This window comes from Heptranchias perlo, unplaced genomic scaffold, assembly GCF_035084215.1.
Source record: "Heptranchias perlo isolate sHepPer1 unplaced genomic scaffold, sHepPer1.hap1 HAP1_SCAFFOLD_1907, whole genome shotgun sequence".
NCBI lineage: Eukaryota > Metazoa > Chordata > Chondrichthyes > Hexanchiformes > Hexanchidae > Heptranchias > Heptranchias perlo.
Window position 1 is genome coordinate 1 of NW_027139173.1, and position 17,545 is coordinate 17,545.

General features: G+C 50.2%; 5 non-coding genes and 10 pseudogenes across 5 annotated transcripts; 10 read left to right on the forward strand and 5 right to left on the reverse strand.

The window, feature by feature from the left end:
• Positions 1-482: 482 nt before the first annotated feature.
• LOC137309899 (U2 spliceosomal RNA) lies at positions 483-688 on the forward strand (annotated as a pseudogene).
• An 844-nt stretch (positions 689-1,532) lies between these two features.
• On the forward strand, positions 1,533-1,661 carry LOC137309905 (U2 spliceosomal RNA; annotated as a pseudogene).
• A 933-nt stretch (positions 1,662-2,594) lies between these two features.
• LOC137309898 (U1 spliceosomal RNA) lies at positions 2,595-2,760 on the reverse strand. Its single transcript, XR_010960018.1, has one exon. It is a non-coding gene; the product is annotated as a U1 spliceosomal RNA (small nuclear RNA).
• A 1,231-nt stretch (positions 2,761-3,991) lies between these two features.
• LOC137309900 (U2 spliceosomal RNA) lies at positions 3,992-4,197 on the forward strand (annotated as a pseudogene).
• Positions 4,198-5,041: 844 nt separating this feature from the next.
• Positions 5,042-5,170, forward strand: LOC137309906 (U2 spliceosomal RNA; annotated as a pseudogene).
• Positions 5,171-6,103: 933 nt separating this feature from the next.
• Positions 6,104-6,269, reverse strand: LOC137309910 (U1 spliceosomal RNA). The gene has a single exon (XR_010960019.1). It is a non-coding gene; the product is annotated as a U1 spliceosomal RNA (small nuclear RNA).
• A 1,231-nt stretch (positions 6,270-7,500) lies between these two features.
• On the forward strand, positions 7,501-7,706 carry LOC137309901 (U2 spliceosomal RNA; annotated as a pseudogene).
• An 844-nt stretch (positions 7,707-8,550) lies between these two features.
• Positions 8,551-8,679, forward strand: LOC137309907 (U2 spliceosomal RNA; annotated as a pseudogene).
• A 933-nt stretch (positions 8,680-9,612) lies between these two features.
• Positions 9,613-9,778, reverse strand: LOC137309911 (U1 spliceosomal RNA). Its single transcript, XR_010960020.1, has one exon. It is a non-coding gene; the product is annotated as a U1 spliceosomal RNA (small nuclear RNA).
• A 1,231-nt stretch (positions 9,779-11,009) lies between these two features.
• Positions 11,010-11,215, forward strand: LOC137309902 (U2 spliceosomal RNA; annotated as a pseudogene).
• Positions 11,216-12,059: 844 nt separating this feature from the next.
• LOC137309908 (U2 spliceosomal RNA) lies at positions 12,060-12,188 on the forward strand (annotated as a pseudogene).
• Positions 12,189-13,121: 933 nt separating this feature from the next.
• LOC137309912 (U1 spliceosomal RNA) lies at positions 13,122-13,287 on the reverse strand. The gene has a single exon (XR_010960021.1). It is a non-coding gene; the product is annotated as a U1 spliceosomal RNA (small nuclear RNA).
• A 1,231-nt stretch (positions 13,288-14,518) lies between these two features.
• Positions 14,519-14,724, forward strand: LOC137309903 (U2 spliceosomal RNA; annotated as a pseudogene).
• Positions 14,725-15,568: 844 nt separating this feature from the next.
• LOC137309909 (U2 spliceosomal RNA) lies at positions 15,569-15,697 on the forward strand (annotated as a pseudogene).
• Positions 15,698-16,630: 933 nt separating this feature from the next.
• On the reverse strand, positions 16,631-16,796 carry LOC137309913 (U1 spliceosomal RNA). The gene has a single exon (XR_010960022.1). It is a non-coding gene; the product is annotated as a U1 spliceosomal RNA (small nuclear RNA).
• Between the last annotated feature and the right edge of the window lie 749 nt (positions 16,797-17,545).

The window sequence follows — 17,545 nt, forward strand, 5'->3', positions numbered from 1 at the left end:
CTTCCACGGCAGTGAGTTAGTGACTGAGACTGACTGACGGAGGTCCGTTGAGACACCACCTTCTCCCATCTGATCGGTGGCCGACTGGCAAATTTACCAATCTGTCAAGCAATCCTAGCAAGAAAGGAAAAAACGGCAACTTCTTTAAACTGATCCACTGTTGCAATTAGAAACGGTGGCAAAAATGTGCCCAGAGTGGGAGAGAACGGCAGTGCTTCCAGACTGCTTTAGACACAGTCAGCCAGAGACCAAAGAGGGAGGGAAAACAGGAGCGGAGATCAATTCGCATCGAGCGCGTTATCGCTTCTCGGCCTTTTGGCGAAGATCAAGTGGTCAAGTGGGGGAAGGCAACCATTTGGAGCCTTCCTGCCATTGTATGCCGGGGGGATGCAGTCAGGGAGAAATCCCCTCGGGCAGAGTGTAGAGCTTTGGCTTGTAGAGCTTTGGCTTGATGTAATGTCACTGCAAGGAATCTGGAATGAATCTGTAAGGCAATAAGGCACCCCAGAGTGTCAGAAAAAAAAAAAAAAAAGTTTCTGTTCTTATCAGTTTAATATCTGATATGTCCCCTATCTGGGGACCAAATATTAAATTGATTTTTGGAACCGGGAGATGGAACAAGAGCTTGCTCCGTCCACTCCACGCATCGACCCAGTATTACAGTGTCTCTGGCAACGGTGCACCTCCCTGTGGGGAGATATTCAAAATGCTGAACGGATTTTTGGAGCCTGTATTATTACTCAGAATGCTGAGATATTGCAACTGTGGTTTTTTTGTTTACTCCTGGGATGGATGAGTGCCACTCCCTTTCTTCCTTTTCCCTCTTGCAGTTTTACCTTGGAGGGAAAGACGTCAGTCTCAGGTCACTTTTCAGGAAGCTGCAAGCCTGTGTATTGGGACGTGCCACCTTCCACAGACTTGGTCTCCTGACCTGAAACATTCAACTCCAGTTGTTGTGTGAAAAATTACTGCAGTTTTAAACTGGCAGTTCCAGAATTAATTGTTTCCAAGTCAGACATTTCCCGAAACAGAGAGCGCGAGAGAGACACAATGTTAACGTTCAAACTGCCACAAGCGAGAGGCGAAATAACTTCACGTTGCTGACTTTAAAAATGCGAGCAGACAGTGCGTGTGTGTTTGGAGGGAGTGCACTGTGAATGGCCACATTGGAAGCTGTGAGATCAAACTGTGCTGCTAACTGAGTGTTAAGGTGAGTAAAAGGCACTGGTTTGGGTGGAGCATTGTGCTCAGGATGGGAGATTTTCTTGAACGGTGCCAATTAATCTGCACCAGAAAATCATCCCCTGACCAGGATTCGAACCCGGGTCTCAACGAGTTTTAAATGTTGCGTCCTAACCACTGGACCACCAGGGGAGTTGCCCTCAATCCCCTGCAAACATATACAGAAGGCTGAACACATGGCTCCCTACAGTAGCAGCAGTGTCACCAGCAGAGGGCTTGAGTTGCCATTTCCACTTTGACACTCAGTCTTTTCACACTCAGTCAAATGGCAAACGTCTATTCAGGAGGTTATCGCTTCTCGGCTTCGGGACCGAATATTAAATTGAATTTTGCAACAGGGAGATGGAATAGGGGCTTGGCTCCGTCCACTCCACGCATCGACCCAGTATTGCAGTGTCTCTGGCAACGGTGCACCTCCCTGTGGGGAGATATTCAAAAGGAAAAACAGCTCTTTCCCAGCGTCTCTGTCCGTGTGTACGTATTATGACTGAGAATAAAGCTGATATATTGCACTTACTTTCTCAGCTCAGTGCTATTCTTTTCTTCTCCTGGGCTGAGTGCCGCTCGTTCGCTCGCTCGCTCGCTCGCACGCAGGCAGCGATTATAATTCAAACTGCAAAATAACTTAACTTTGAACAAGCAGGGTCTGAGTACAAATGAAAACTGCGCTCCTGGACTGGACGGACTGTCTGTTTGTCTCGGTGAGGAAAAGGCAGTGGTGGTGAGGGTGGAGCATTGCGCTCAGGAGGGGAGACTTTCTTTGAGTGGTGCCAATTAATCTGCACCAGAAAATCATCCCCCCGACCGGGATTGGAACCCGGGTCTCAACGATTTAAAAGGTTGCGTCCTCGACCACTGGGCCACCTGGGGGAGCTGCCTCAACCGCCTGAGGAACCTGTCCGAGAGGCTGAGGACACGCACGCCTGCTCCACGAGCAGCAGCGACCAGCAGGGGGCCGACCGGCTGATCCTTCCCTTTCACAGGCAGGCTTCTGGCCCTCGATAAAACGACAAAGTTGTTCAGAAGGAAGGCCTGGGGGGAGGGAGGGAGGGACGGCCGTTGGAAATCAGCACAAAGCAGGTCCCCTGGAATCTCACACCTCCGACCCAGGAAACAGGTCTCCTGGTCAAAGCAGTCCAGCCATTAACGTGACAATGGACAGGGCCCCGGCAGCTTGAGACACATCTTTCTTTCGATATGCAAGTTCTTTTTAAAAAGGTTTCCTTCCACAGCAGCTCTGAGTGAGAGACTGACTGACATACGTACACACACACACACACACACACACACAACACCGTCACCCATCCGATTGGTGGACCGCGGGGTCGACAATCTAACTTTTCGTTTCGATGCAGGGGAGAGCGCGAACGCAGTCCCCCACTACCACAAATTTTGCAGTCGAGTATCCCGCATTTGGGGACATCGCAGGCGTCAGCGCACACCCCAAGTGCAATGGGCTAGCCTCGTCCTGGGAGATCCGCCTTCGGGATCACAGATTCTCCCCTGCCAGGTAAGTATGCCTTGTGTCGCCACACACTGCCACTAGACAGCATTCGCTACCTTTTACGATTGCAAGGGCAGGTTTTAAGAATCAAAACGTCCCTTCGCTCGCAACGTGCTGATGCTCTGAGAGATTAATTCCGCTCAAATATCGTACCGTATATCCGATGATACACTCTGGGAGAAAATACTGCAGCGATGCGGTGCCGGCGATGGTTGTTTGCATGTCGCCCTTCAAGGGAAATGTCCCGCCTCCAGTTGTTGCTGTAGCAATATATACACGCGCGTTGTCGTGGTAATATAGAACTGCAAGTTGCCGTTGTCGTGGTCGTTTCGAATCAGCACAAAGCAGGTGCACTCCCTGGAATGTCACACCTGCGTCCCAGAAAACAGGTCTCCTGGTCAAAGCAGTCCCGCCCCGCCCTGGGATTAACGTGACAATGGACAGGGCCCAGTCAGGGAGCAGCTTGAGAGACATCTTTCAATAGGCACTTCTGAAACATTAACGCCTTGTTTCTTTCGACAGTTTAACCAGCCTTTAACACGTCTTGTGTATTTATTTCCCATTTCCAGCCAGCCAGCCCAGCCAGCCGAGCCAGCATCTGCAGTATTTTCTTTTGATTGGTCTTGCCTGCTGTGGAATGAACGTTTAAACACGAGCTGCTGATTGTCAGCACCTCACCTCTTTCTCAATTGGCCGTTGCAATCTCACTCACTCGCTGTGAGACACGTCACGTCACGTCACTAGTTTTCTTTAAAGCGGTTTCCTTCCACGGCAGTGAGTTAGTGACTGAGACTGACTGACGGAGGTCCGTTGAGACACCACCTTCTCCCATCTGATCGGTGGCCGACTGGCAAATTTACCAATCTGTCAAGCAATCCTAGCAAGAAAGGAAAAAACGGCAACTTCTTTAAACTGATCCACTGTTGCAATTAGAAACGGTGGCAAAAATGTGCCCAGAGTGGGAGAGAACGGCAGTGCTTCCAGACTGCTTTAGACACAGTCAGCCAGAGACCAAAGAGGGAGGGAAAACAGGAGCGGAGATCAATTCGCATCGAGCGCGTTATCGCTTCTCGGCCTTTTGGCGAAGATCAAGTGGTCAAGTGGGGGAAGGCAACCATTTGGAGCCTTCCTGCCATTGTATGCCGGGGGGATGCAGTCAGGGAGAAATCCCCTCGGGCAGAGTGTAGAGCTTTGGCTTGTAGAGCTTTGGCTTGATGTAATGTCACTGCAAGGAATCTGGAATGAATCTGTAAGGCAATAAGGCACCCCAGAGTGTCAGAAAAAAAAAAAAAAAAGTTTCTGTTCTTATCAGTTTAATATCTGATATGTCCCCTATCTGGGGACCAAATATTAAATTGATTTTTGGAACCGGGAGATGGAACAAGAGCTTGCTCCGTCCACTCCACGCATCGACCCAGTATTACAGTGTCTCTGGCAACGGTGCACCTCCCTGTGGGGAGATATTCAAAATGCTGAACGGATTTTTGGAGCCTGTATTATTACTCAGAATGCTGAGATATTGCAACTGTGGTTTTTTTGTTTACTCCTGGGATGGATGAGTGCCACTCCCTTTCTTCCTTTTCCCTCTTGCAGTTTTACCTTGGAGGGAAAGACGTCAGTCTCAGGTCACTTTTCAGGAAGCTGCAAGCCTGTGTATTGGGACGTGCCACCTTCCACAGACTTGGTCTCCTGACCTGAAACATTCAACTCCAGTTGTTGTGTGAAAAATTACTGCAGTTTTAAACTGGCAGTTCCAGAATTAATTGTTTCCAAGTCAGACATTTCCCGAAACAGAGAGCGCGAGAGAGACACAATGTTAACGTTCAAACTGCCACAAGCGAGAGGCGAAATAACTTCACGTTGCTGACTTTAAAAATGCGAGCAGACAGTGCGTGTGTGTTTGGAGGGAGTGCACTGTGAATGGCCACATTGGAAGCTGTGAGATCAAACTGTGCTGCTAACTGAGTGTTAAGGTGAGTAAAAGGCACTGGTTTGGGTGGAGCATTGTGCTCAGGATGGGAGATTTTCTTGAACGGTGCCAATTAATCTGCACCAGAAAATCATCCCCTGACCAGGATTCGAACCCGGGTCTCAACGAGTTTTAAATGTTGCGTCCTAACCACTGGACCACCAGGGGAGTTGCCCTCAATCCCCTGCAAACATATACAGAAGGCTGAACACATGGCTCCCTACAGTAGCAGCAGTGTCACCAGCAGAGGGCTTGAGTTGCCATTTCCACTTTGACACTCAGTCTTTTCACACTCAGTCAAATGGCAAACGTCTATTCAGGAGGTTATCGCTTCTCGGCTTCGGGACCGAATATTAAATTGAATTTTGCAACAGGGAGATGGAATAGGGGCTTGGCTCCGTCCACTCCACGCATCGACCCAGTATTGCAGTGTCTCTGGCAACGGTGCACCTCCCTGTGGGGAGATATTCAAAAGGAAAAACAGCTCTTTCCCAGCGTCTCTGTCCGTGTGTACGTATTATGACTGAGAATAAAGCTGATATATTGCACTTACTTTCTCAGCTCAGTGCTATTCTTTTCTTCTCCTGGGCTGAGTGCCGCTCGTTCGCTCGCTCGCTCGCTCGCACGCAGGCAGCGATTATAATTCAAACTGCAAAATAACTTAACTTTGAACAAGCAGGGTCTGAGTACAAATGAAAACTGCGCTCCTGGACTGGACGGACTGTCTGTTTGTCTCGGTGAGGAAAAGGCAGTGGTGGTGAGGGTGGAGCATTGCGCTCAGGAGGGGAGACTTTCTTTGAGTGGTGCCAATTAATCTGCACCAGAAAATCATCCCCCCGACCGGGATTGGAACCCGGGTCTCAACGATTTAAAAGGTTGCGTCCTCGACCACTGGGCCACCTGGGGGAGCTGCCTCAACCGCCTGAGGAACCTGTCCGAGAGGCTGAGGACACGCACGCCTGCTCCACGAGCAGCAGCGACCAGCAGGGGGCCGACCGGCTGATCCTTCCCTTTCACAGGCAGGCTTCTGGCCCTCGATAAAACGACAAAGTTGTTCAGAAGGAAGGCCTGGGGGGAGGGAGGGAGGGACGGCCGTTGGAAATCAGCACAAAGCAGGTCCCCTGGAATCTCACACCTCCGACCCAGGAAACAGGTCTCCTGGTCAAAGCAGTCCAGCCATTAACGTGACAATGGACAGGGCCCCGGCAGCTTGAGACACATCTTTCTTTCGATATGCAAGTTCTTTTTAAAAAGGTTTCCTTCCACAGCAGCTCTGAGTGAGAGACTGACTGACATACGTACACACACACACACACACACACACACAACACCGTCACCCATCCGATTGGTGGACCGCGGGGTCGACAATCTAACTTTTCGTTTCGATGCAGGGGAGAGCGCGAACGCAGTCCCCCACTACCACAAATTTTGCAGTCGAGTATCCCGCATTTGGGGACATCGCAGGCGTCAGCGCACACCCCAAGTGCAATGGGCTAGCCTCGTCCTGGGAGATCCGCCTTCGGGATCACAGATTCTCCCCTGCCAGGTAAGTATGCCTTGTGTCGCCACACACTGCCACTAGACAGCATTCGCTACCTTTTACGATTGCAAGGGCAGGTTTTAAGAATCAAAACGTCCCTTCGCTCGCAACGTGCTGATGCTCTGAGAGATTAATTCCGCTCAAATATCGTACCGTATATCCGATGATACACTCTGGGAGAAAATACTGCAGCGATGCGGTGCCGGCGATGGTTGTTTGCATGTCGCCCTTCAAGGGAAATGTCCCGCCTCCAGTTGTTGCTGTAGCAATATATACACGCGCGTTGTCGTGGTAATATAGAACTGCAAGTTGCCGTTGTCGTGGTCGTTTCGAATCAGCACAAAGCAGGTGCACTCCCTGGAATGTCACACCTGCGTCCCAGAAAACAGGTCTCCTGGTCAAAGCAGTCCCGCCCCGCCCTGGGATTAACGTGACAATGGACAGGGCCCAGTCAGGGAGCAGCTTGAGAGACATCTTTCAATAGGCACTTCTGAAACATTAACGCCTTGTTTCTTTCGACAGTTTAACCAGCCTTTAACACGTCTTGTGTATTTATTTCCCATTTCCAGCCAGCCAGCCCAGCCAGCCGAGCCAGCATCTGCAGTATTTTCTTTTGATTGGTCTTGCCTGCTGTGGAATGAACGTTTAAACACGAGCTGCTGATTGTCAGCACCTCACCTCTTTCTCAATTGGCCGTTGCAATCTCACTCACTCGCTGTGAGACACGTCACGTCACGTCACTAGTTTTCTTTAAAGCGGTTTCCTTCCACGGCAGTGAGTTAGTGACTGAGACTGACTGACGGAGGTCCGTTGAGACACCACCTTCTCCCATCTGATCGGTGGCCGACTGGCAAATTTACCAATCTGTCAAGCAATCCTAGCAAGAAAGGAAAAAACGGCAACTTCTTTAAACTGATCCACTGTTGCAATTAGAAACGGTGGCAAAAATGTGCCCAGAGTGGGAGAGAACGGCAGTGCTTCCAGACTGCTTTAGACACAGTCAGCCAGAGACCAAAGAGGGAGGGAAAACAGGAGCGGAGATCAATTCGCATCGAGCGCGTTATCGCTTCTCGGCCTTTTGGCGAAGATCAAGTGGTCAAGTGGGGGAAGGCAACCATTTGGAGCCTTCCTGCCATTGTATGCCGGGGGGATGCAGTCAGGGAGAAATCCCCTCGGGCAGAGTGTAGAGCTTTGGCTTGTAGAGCTTTGGCTTGATGTAATGTCACTGCAAGGAATCTGGAATGAATCTGTAAGGCAATAAGGCACCCCAGAGTGTCAGAAAAAAAAAAAAAAAAGTTTCTGTTCTTATCAGTTTAATATCTGATATGTCCCCTATCTGGGGACCAAATATTAAATTGATTTTTGGAACCGGGAGATGGAACAAGAGCTTGCTCCGTCCACTCCACGCATCGACCCAGTATTACAGTGTCTCTGGCAACGGTGCACCTCCCTGTGGGGAGATATTCAAAATGCTGAACGGATTTTTGGAGCCTGTATTATTACTCAGAATGCTGAGATATTGCAACTGTGGTTTTTTTGTTTACTCCTGGGATGGATGAGTGCCACTCCCTTTCTTCCTTTTCCCTCTTGCAGTTTTACCTTGGAGGGAAAGACGTCAGTCTCAGGTCACTTTTCAGGAAGCTGCAAGCCTGTGTATTGGGACGTGCCACCTTCCACAGACTTGGTCTCCTGACCTGAAACATTCAACTCCAGTTGTTGTGTGAAAAATTACTGCAGTTTTAAACTGGCAGTTCCAGAATTAATTGTTTCCAAGTCAGACATTTCCCGAAACAGAGAGCGCGAGAGAGACACAATGTTAACGTTCAAACTGCCACAAGCGAGAGGCGAAATAACTTCACGTTGCTGACTTTAAAAATGCGAGCAGACAGTGCGTGTGTGTTTGGAGGGAGTGCACTGTGAATGGCCACATTGGAAGCTGTGAGATCAAACTGTGCTGCTAACTGAGTGTTAAGGTGAGTAAAAGGCACTGGTTTGGGTGGAGCATTGTGCTCAGGATGGGAGATTTTCTTGAACGGTGCCAATTAATCTGCACCAGAAAATCATCCCCTGACCAGGATTCGAACCCGGGTCTCAACGAGTTTTAAATGTTGCGTCCTAACCACTGGACCACCAGGGGAGTTGCCCTCAATCCCCTGCAAACATATACAGAAGGCTGAACACATGGCTCCCTACAGTAGCAGCAGTGTCACCAGCAGAGGGCTTGAGTTGCCATTTCCACTTTGACACTCAGTCTTTTCACACTCAGTCAAATGGCAAACGTCTATTCAGGAGGTTATCGCTTCTCGGCTTCGGGACCGAATATTAAATTGAATTTTGCAACAGGGAGATGGAATAGGGGCTTGGCTCCGTCCACTCCACGCATCGACCCAGTATTGCAGTGTCTCTGGCAACGGTGCACCTCCCTGTGGGGAGATATTCAAAAGGAAAAACAGCTCTTTCCCAGCGTCTCTGTCCGTGTGTACGTATTATGACTGAGAATAAAGCTGATATATTGCACTTACTTTCTCAGCTCAGTGCTATTCTTTTCTTCTCCTGGGCTGAGTGCCGCTCGTTCGCTCGCTCGCTCGCTCGCACGCAGGCAGCGATTATAATTCAAACTGCAAAATAACTTAACTTTGAACAAGCAGGGTCTGAGTACAAATGAAAACTGCGCTCCTGGACTGGACGGACTGTCTGTTTGTCTCGGTGAGGAAAAGGCAGTGGTGGTGAGGGTGGAGCATTGCGCTCAGGAGGGGAGACTTTCTTTGAGTGGTGCCAATTAATCTGCACCAGAAAATCATCCCCCCGACCGGGATTGGAACCCGGGTCTCAACGATTTAAAAGGTTGCGTCCTCGACCACTGGGCCACCTGGGGGAGCTGCCTCAACCGCCTGAGGAACCTGTCCGAGAGGCTGAGGACACGCACGCCTGCTCCACGAGCAGCAGCGACCAGCAGGGGGCCGACCGGCTGATCCTTCCCTTTCACAGGCAGGCTTCTGGCCCTCGATAAAACGACAAAGTTGTTCAGAAGGAAGGCCTGGGGGGAGGGAGGGAGGGACGGCCGTTGGAAATCAGCACAAAGCAGGTCCCCTGGAATCTCACACCTCCGACCCAGGAAACAGGTCTCCTGGTCAAAGCAGTCCAGCCATTAACGTGACAATGGACAGGGCCCCGGCAGCTTGAGACACATCTTTCTTTCGATATGCAAGTTCTTTTTAAAAAGGTTTCCTTCCACAGCAGCTCTGAGTGAGAGACTGACTGACATACGTACACACACACACACACACACACACACAACACCGTCACCCATCCGATTGGTGGACCGCGGGGTCGACAATCTAACTTTTCGTTTCGATGCAGGGGAGAGCGCGAACGCAGTCCCCCACTACCACAAATTTTGCAGTCGAGTATCCCGCATTTGGGGACATCGCAGGCGTCAGCGCACACCCCAAGTGCAATGGGCTAGCCTCGTCCTGGGAGATCCGCCTTCGGGATCACAGATTCTCCCCTGCCAGGTAAGTATGCCTTGTGTCGCCACACACTGCCACTAGACAGCATTCGCTACCTTTTACGATTGCAAGGGCAGGTTTTAAGAATCAAAACGTCCCTTCGCTCGCAACGTGCTGATGCTCTGAGAGATTAATTCCGCTCAAATATCGTACCGTATATCCGATGATACACTCTGGGAGAAAATACTGCAGCGATGCGGTGCCGGCGATGGTTGTTTGCATGTCGCCCTTCAAGGGAAATGTCCCGCCTCCAGTTGTTGCTGTAGCAATATATACACGCGCGTTGTCGTGGTAATATAGAACTGCAAGTTGCCGTTGTCGTGGTCGTTTCGAATCAGCACAAAGCAGGTGCACTCCCTGGAATGTCACACCTGCGTCCCAGAAAACAGGTCTCCTGGTCAAAGCAGTCCCGCCCCGCCCTGGGATTAACGTGACAATGGACAGGGCCCAGTCAGGGAGCAGCTTGAGAGACATCTTTCAATAGGCACTTCTGAAACATTAACGCCTTGTTTCTTTCGACAGTTTAACCAGCCTTTAACACGTCTTGTGTATTTATTTCCCATTTCCAGCCAGCCAGCCCAGCCAGCCGAGCCAGCATCTGCAGTATTTTCTTTTGATTGGTCTTGCCTGCTGTGGAATGAACGTTTAAACACGAGCTGCTGATTGTCAGCACCTCACCTCTTTCTCAATTGGCCGTTGCAATCTCACTCACTCGCTGTGAGACACGTCACGTCACGTCACTAGTTTTCTTTAAAGCGGTTTCCTTCCACGGCAGTGAGTTAGTGACTGAGACTGACTGACGGAGGTCCGTTGAGACACCACCTTCTCCCATCTGATCGGTGGCCGACTGGCAAATTTACCAATCTGTCAAGCAATCCTAGCAAGAAAGGAAAAAACGGCAACTTCTTTAAACTGATCCACTGTTGCAATTAGAAACGGTGGCAAAAATGTGCCCAGAGTGGGAGAGAACGGCAGTGCTTCCAGACTGCTTTAGACACAGTCAGCCAGAGACCAAAGAGGGAGGGAAAACAGGAGCGGAGATCAATTCGCATCGAGCGCGTTATCGCTTCTCGGCCTTTTGGCGAAGATCAAGTGGTCAAGTGGGGGAAGGCAACCATTTGGAGCCTTCCTGCCATTGTATGCCGGGGGGATGCAGTCAGGGAGAAATCCCCTCGGGCAGAGTGTAGAGCTTTGGCTTGTAGAGCTTTGGCTTGATGTAATGTCACTGCAAGGAATCTGGAATGAATCTGTAAGGCAATAAGGCACCCCAGAGTGTCAGAAAAAAAAAAAAAAAAGTTTCTGTTCTTATCAGTTTAATATCTGATATGTCCCCTATCTGGGGACCAAATATTAAATTGATTTTTGGAACCGGGAGATGGAACAAGAGCTTGCTCCGTCCACTCCACGCATCGACCCAGTATTACAGTGTCTCTGGCAACGGTGCACCTCCCTGTGGGGAGATATTCAAAATGCTGAACGGATTTTTGGAGCCTGTATTATTACTCAGAATGCTGAGATATTGCAACTGTGGTTTTTTTGTTTACTCCTGGGATGGATGAGTGCCACTCCCTTTCTTCCTTTTCCCTCTTGCAGTTTTACCTTGGAGGGAAAGACGTCAGTCTCAGGTCACTTTTCAGGAAGCTGCAAGCCTGTGTATTGGGACGTGCCACCTTCCACAGACTTGGTCTCCTGACCTGAAACATTCAACTCCAGTTGTTGTGTGAAAAATTACTGCAGTTTTAAACTGGCAGTTCCAGAATTAATTGTTTCCAAGTCAGACATTTCCCGAAACAGAGAGCGCGAGAGAGACACAATGTTAACGTTCAAACTGCCACAAGCGAGAGGCGAAATAACTTCACGTTGCTGACTTTAAAAATGCGAGCAGACAGTGCGTGTGTGTTTGGAGGGAGTGCACTGTGAATGGCCACATTGGAAGCTGTGAGATCAAACTGTGCTGCTAACTGAGTGTTAAGGTGAGTAAAAGGCACTGGTTTGGGTGGAGCATTGTGCTCAGGATGGGAGATTTTCTTGAACGGTGCCAATTAATCTGCACCAGAAAATCATCCCCTGACCAGGATTCGAACCCGGGTCTCAACGAGTTTTAAATGTTGCGTCCTAACCACTGGACCACCAGGGGAGTTGCCCTCAATCCCCTGCAAACATATACAGAAGGCTGAACACATGGCTCCCTACAGTAGCAGCAGTGTCACCAGCAGAGGGCTTGACTTGCCATTTCCACTTTGACACTCAGTCTTTTCACACTCAGTCAAATGGCAAACGTCTATTCAGGAGGTTATCGCTTCTCGGCTTCGGGACCGAATATTAAATTGAATTTTGCAACAGGGAGATGGAATAGGGGCTTGGCTCCGTCCACTCCACGCATCGACCCAGTATTGCAGTGTCTCTGGCAACGGTGCACCTCCCTGTGGGGAGATATTCAAAAGGAAAAACAGCTCTTTCCCAGCGTCTCTGTCCGTGTGTACGTATTATGACTGAGAATAAAGCTGATATATTGCACTTACTTTCTCAGCTCAGTGCTATTCTTTTCTTCTCCTGGGCTGAGTGCCGCTCGTTCGCTCGCTCGCTCGCTCGCACGCAGGCAGCGATTATAATTCAAACTGCAAAATAACTTAACTTTGAACAAGCAGGGTCTGAGTACAAATGAAAACTGCGCTCCTGGACTGGACGGACTGTCTGTTTGTCTCGGTGAGGAAAAGGCAGTGGTGGTGAGGGTGGAGCATTGCGCTCAGGAGGGGAGACTTTCTTTGAGTGGTGCCAATTAATCTGCACCAGAAAATCATCCCCCCGACCGGGATTGGAACCCGGGTCTCAACGATTTAAAAGGTTGCGTCCTCGACCACTGGGCCACCTGGGGGAGCTGCCTCAACCGCCTGAGGAACCTGTCCGAGAGGCTGAGGACACGCACGCCTGCTCCACGAGCAGCAGCGACCAGCAGGGGGCCGACCGGCTGATCCTTCCCTTTCACAGGCAGGCTTCTGGCCCTCGATAAAACGACAAAGTTGTTCAGAAGGAAGGCCTGGGGGGAGGGAGGGAGGGACGGCCGTTGGAAATCAGCACAAAGCAGGTCCCCTGGAATCTCACACCTCCGACCCAGGAAACAGGTCTCCTGGTCAAAGCAGTCCAGCCATTAACGTGACAATGGACAGGGCCCCGGCAGCTTGAGACACATCTTTCTTTCGATATGCAAGTTCTTTTTAAAAAGGTTTCCTTCCACAGCAGCTCTGAGTGAGAGACTGACTGACATACGTACACACACACACACACACACACACACAACACCGTCACCCATCCGATTGGTGGACCGCGGGGTCGACAATCTAACTTTTCGTTTCGATGCAGGGGAGAGCGCGAACGCAGTCCCCCACTACCACAAATTTTGCAGTCGAGTATCCCGCATTTGGGGACATCGCAGGCGTCAGCGCACACCCCAAGTGCAATGGGCTAGCCTCGTCCTGGGAGATCCGCCTTCGGGATCACAGATTCTCCCCTGCCAGGTAAGTATGCCTTGTGTCGCCACACACTGCCACTAGACAGCATTCGCTACCTTTTACGATTGCAAGGGCAGGTTTTAAGAATCAAAACGTCCCTTCGCTCGCAACGTGCTGATGCTCTGAGAGATTAATTCCGCTCAAATATCGTACCGTATATCCGATGATACACTCTGGGAGAAAATACTGCAGCGATGCGGTGCCGGCGATGGTTGTTTGCATGTCGCCCTTCAAGGGAAATGTCCCGCCTCCAGTTGTTGCTGTAGCAATATATACACGCGCGTTGTCGTGGTAATATAGAACTGCAAGTTGCCGTTGTCGTGGTCGTTTCGAATCAGCACAAAGCAGGTGCACTCCCTGGAATGTCACACCTGCGTCCCAGAAAACAGGTCTCCTGGTCAAAGCAGTCCCGCCCCGCCCTGGGATTAACGTGACAATGGACAGGGCCCAGTCAGGGAGCAGCTTGAGAGACATCTTTCAATAGGCACTTCTGAAACATTAACGCCTTGTTTCTTTCGACAGTTTAACCAGCCTTTAACACGTCTTGTGTATTTATTTCCCATTTCCAGCCAGCCAGCCCAGCCAGCCGAGCCAGCATCTGCAGTATTTTCTTTTGATTGGTCTTGCCTGCTGTGGAATGAACGTTTAAACACGAGCTGCTGATTGTCAGCACCTCACCTCTTTCTCAATTGGCCGTTGCAATCTCACTCACTCGCTGTGAGACACGTCACGTCACGTCACTAGTTTTCTTTAAAGCGGTTTCCTTCCACGGCAGTGAGTTAGTGACTGAGACTGACTGACGGAGGTCCGTTGAGACACCACCTTCTCCCATCTGATCGGTGGCCGACTGGCAAATTTACCAATCTGTCAAGCAATCCTAGCAAGAAAGGAAAAAACGGCAACTTCTTTAAACTGATCCACTGTTGCAATTAGAAACGGTGGCAAAAATGTGCCCAGAGTGGGAGAGAACGGCAGTGCTTCCAGACTGCTTTAGACACAGTCAGCCAGAGACCAAAGAGGGAGGGAAAACAGGAGCGGAGATCAATTCGCATCGAGCGCGTTATCGCTTCTCGGCCTTTTGGCGAAGATCAAGTGGTCAAGTGGGGGAAGGCAACCATTTGGAGCCTTCCTGCCATTGTATGCCGGGGGGATGCAGTCAGGGAGAAATCCCCTCGGGCAGAGTGTAGAGCTTTGGCTTGTAGAGCTTTGGCTTGATGTAATGTCACTGCAAGGAATCTGGAATGAATCTGTAAGGCAATAAGGCACCCCAGAGTGTCAGAAAAAAAAAAAAAAAAGTTTCTGTTCTTATCAGTTTAATATCTGATATGTCCCCTATCTGGGGACCAAATATTAAATTGATTTTTGGAACCGGGAGATGGAACAAGAGCTTGCTCCGTCCACTCCACGCATCGACCCAGTATTACAGTGTCTCTGGCAACGGTGCACCTCCCTGTGGGGAGATATTCAAAATGCTGAACGGATTTTTGGAGCCTGTATTATTACTCAGAATGCTGAGATATTGCAACTGTGGTTTTTTTGTTTACTCCTGGGATGGATGAGTGCCACTCCCTTTCTTCCTTTTCCCTCTTGCAGTTTTACCTTGGAGGGAAAGACGTCAGTCTCAGGTCACTTTTCAGGAAGCTGCAAGCCTGTGTATTGGGACGTGCCACCTTCCACAGACTTGGTCTCCTGACCTGAAACATTCAACTCCAGTTGTTGTGTGAAAAATTACTGCAGTTTTAAACTGGCAGTTCCAGAATTAATTGTTTCCAAGTCAGACATTTCCCGAAACAGAGAGCGCGAGAGAGACACAATGTTAACGTTCAAACTGCCACAAGCGAGAGGCGAAATAACTTCACGTTGCTGACTTTAAAAATGCGAGCAGACAGTGCGTGTGTGTTTGGAGGGAGTGCACTGTGAATGGCCACATTGGAAGCTGTGAGATCAAACTGTGCTGCTAACTGAGTGTTAAGGTGAGTAAAAGGCACTGGTTTGGGTGGAGCATTGTGCTCAGGATGGGAGATTTTCTTGAACGGTGCCAATTAATCTGCACCAGAAAATCATCCCCTGACCAGGATTCGAACCCGGGTCTCAACGAGTTTTAAATGTTGCGTCCTAACCACTGGACCACCAGGGGAGTTGCCCTCAATCCCCTGCAAACATATACAGAAGGCTGAACACATGGCTCCCTACAGTAGCAGCAGTGTCACCAGCAGAGGGCTTGAGTTGCCATTTCCACTTTGACACTCAGTCTTTTCACACTCAGTCAAATGGCAAACGTCTATTCAGGAGGTTATCGCTTCTCGGCTTCGGGACCGAATATTAAATTGAATTTTGCAACAGGGAGATGGAATAGGGGCTTGGCTCCGTCCACTCCACGCATCGACCCAGTATTGCAGTGTCTCTGGCAACGGTGCACCTCCCTGTGGGGAGATATTCAAAAGGAAAAACAGCTCTTTCCCAGCGTCTCTGTCCGTGTGTACGTATTATGACTGAGAATAAAGCTGATATATTGCACTTACTTTCTCAGCTCAGTGCTATTCTTTTCTTCTCCTGGGCTGAGTGCCGCTCGTTCGCTCGCTCGCTCGCTCGCACGCAGGCAGCGATTATAATTCAAACTGCAAAATAACTTAACTTTGAACAAGCAGGGTCTGAGTACAAATGAAAACTGCGCTCCTGGACTGGACGGACTGTCTGTTTGTCTCGGTGAGGAAAAGGCAGTGGTGGTGAGGGTGGAGCATTGCGCTCAGGAGGGGAGACTTTCTTTGAGTGGTGCCAATTAATCTGCACCAGAAAATCATCCCCCCGACCGGGATTGGAACCCGGGTCTCAACGATTTAAAAGGTTGCGTCCTCGACCACTGGGCCACCTGGGGGAGCTGCCTCAACCGCCTGAGGAACCTGTCCGAGAGGCTGAGGACACGCACGCCTGCTCCACGAGCAGCAGCGACCAGCAGGGGGCCGACCGGCTGATCCTTCCCTTTCACAGGCAGGCTTCTGGCCCTCGATAAAACGACAAAGTTGTTCAGAAGGAAGGCCTGGGGGGAGGGAGGGAGGGACGGCCGTTGGAAATCAGCACAAAGCAGGTCCCCTGGAATCTCACACCTCCGACCCAGGAAACAGGTCTCCTGGTCAAAGCAGTCCAGCCATTAACGTGACAATGGACAGGGCCCCGGCAGCTTGAGACACATCTTTCTTTCGATATGCAAGTTCTTTTTAAAAAGGTTTCCTTCCACAGCAGCTCTGAGTGAGAGACTGACTGACATACGTACACACACACACACACACACACACACAACACCGTCACCCATCCGATTGGTGGACCGCGGGGTCGACAATCTAACTTTTCGTTTCGATGCAGGGGAGAGCGCGAACGCAGTCCCCCACTACCACAAATTTTGCAGTCGAGTATCCCGCATTTGGGGACATCGCAGGCGTCAGCGCACACCCCAAGTGCAATGGGCTAGCCTCGTCCTGGGAGATCCGCCTTCGGGATCACAGATTCTCCCCTGCCAGGTAAGTATGCCTTGTGTCGCCACACACTGCCACTAGACAGCATTCGCTACCTTTTACGATTGCAAGGGCAGGTTTTAAGAATCAAAACGTCCCTTCGCTCGCAACGTGCTGATGCTCTGAGAGATTAATTCCGCTCAAATATCGTACCGTATATCCGATGATACACTCTGGGAGAAAATACTGCAGCGATGCGGTGCCGGCGATGGTTGTTTGCATGTCGCCCTTCAAGGGAAATGTCCCGCCTCCAGTTGTTGCTGTAGCAATATATACACGCGCGTTGTCGTGGTAATATAGAACTGCAAGTTGCCGTTGTCGTGGTCGTTTCGAATCAGCACAAAGCAGGTGCACTCCCTGGAATGTCACACCTGCGTCCCAGAAAACAGGTCTCCTGGTCAAAGCAGTCCCGCCCCGCCCTGGGATTAACGTGACAATGGACAGGGCCCAGTCAGGGAGCAGCTTGAGAGACATCTTTCAATAGGCACTTCTGAAACATTAACGCCTTGTTTCTTTCGACAGTTTAACCAGCCTTTAACACGTCTTGTGTATTTATTTCCCATTTCCAGCCAGCCAGCCCAGCCAGCCGAGCCAGCATCTGCAGTATTTTCTTTTGATTGGTCTTGCCTGCTGTGGAATGAACGTTTAAACACGAGCTGCTGATTGTCAGCACCTCACCTCTTTCTCAATTGGCCGTTGCAATCTCACTCACTCGCTGTGAGACACGTCACGTCACGTCACTAGTTTTCTTTAAAGCGGTTTC